Genomic DNA, 1208 nt, shown 5'->3' with positions numbered 1-1208 from the left:
ACGGGGATTGAAACCGTGACCTTGGCATTAGCAGCACCATGCTCTACCCAAAGGAAGATATTATTGACAAGAAATGTAGCCATAAGTATCACAACTGTCAGTTTCAGCTCTGGAAAAGTTACTTATAAGCAAAAGACAGTGAGTGAATCCATCTGTCTACTGATAAAGATTCACAAAAGATTTGTTTTAGAAACTTTTAGAAACTCAAAGTATCTTGCTGCCTTACACAGAGACTTAAACATTATCTGTTCCTCCTTGTTCACTTTATCTTATTTGTTTAAATACAATTCTTCACAATTACAATTCAAGAGTTGTATTAAAATAAGTTTTATTAAAAAAATAAAATTATCTGAAGCCTGTGTCTGCAAATATGTCTTGCGAATGTTTACTCCATGCATTTACTGTAACATACCTGATAATCATTACCTGACTCTGCTTACTTTTAAATTTTGTGATAAAGGTTTATCTGAGAGCCTTAGGTGTTGTTTATAAACATACACTAAGAGGCATTTGGGATCATTTTAAAGACTAGAAGCAGTTAGAAATTTGTCCAGGCATAGAATTTATTTGTATACTTAAAAGAAGATATTATATATGCCTAGAATATCTGACTTGCTGTCATTTTGTCTTATTGTACATAGGCAGAGGGACACATGAGTTAATGAAAAACAACAAAAAACAAACAAACAAACGGATAACTTCCCGCATGATTTAGAGACAGAGAGACCAATGAGTGTCTTAGAAACTCTACCCGTTACTCTTCTACTCTTCTGTTCTGATTTGTTTTGTCTGTATTAATGCCTCAGCATTTTACACTCACTTCACACATAAATGCTATCACAGAATCAGAAATGTTGGACAGGAACCTCTGGAGATCATCTAATCCAACCTCCCAAAGATTTCCTAGCGCTGGTTCCACTGGGGCTTGAACCCAGGACCTTCTGCGTGTAAAGCAGATGTGATAACCACTACACTATGGAACCACCACTGATACATATGTATAATGGGTATTTTTGCTCCAGAAAAAAAAAAAACACCATTCAAGTTGAATCATTGATTTCAACGTGAATTTGTGTTACCACTTTATATCTATTTGTATAAGGATGATCAAAACAATTTTCAGCAGTGTATATTACTAGAGTAGAATGAACAGCAAAGGCAGATTTGACAAATTCTGAAATTTTATTCATAAATATCTGATTCATAAT

The 1208-nt window shown here is 34.1% G+C and overlaps 1 non-coding gene across 1 annotated transcript; it reads right to left on the bottom strand.

Moving 5' to 3' along the window:
* Positions 1–910: 910 nt before the first annotated feature.
* Positions 911–983, bottom strand: TRNAV-UAC (transfer RNA valine (anticodon UAC)). Its single transcript has one exon. It is a non-coding gene; the product is annotated as a tRNA-Val (tRNA).
* Between the last annotated feature and the right edge of the window lie 225 nt (positions 984–1208).

This window comes from Rhea pennata, chromosome 2, assembly GCF_028389875.1.
Source record: "Rhea pennata isolate bPtePen1 chromosome 2, bPtePen1.pri, whole genome shotgun sequence".
Taxonomy (NCBI): Eukaryota; Metazoa; Chordata; class Aves; order Rheiformes; family Rheidae; genus Rhea; species Rhea pennata.
The sequence above is the reverse complement of the archived record's forward strand: the minus strand, read 5'-3'. Positions and strand labels throughout refer to the sequence as shown.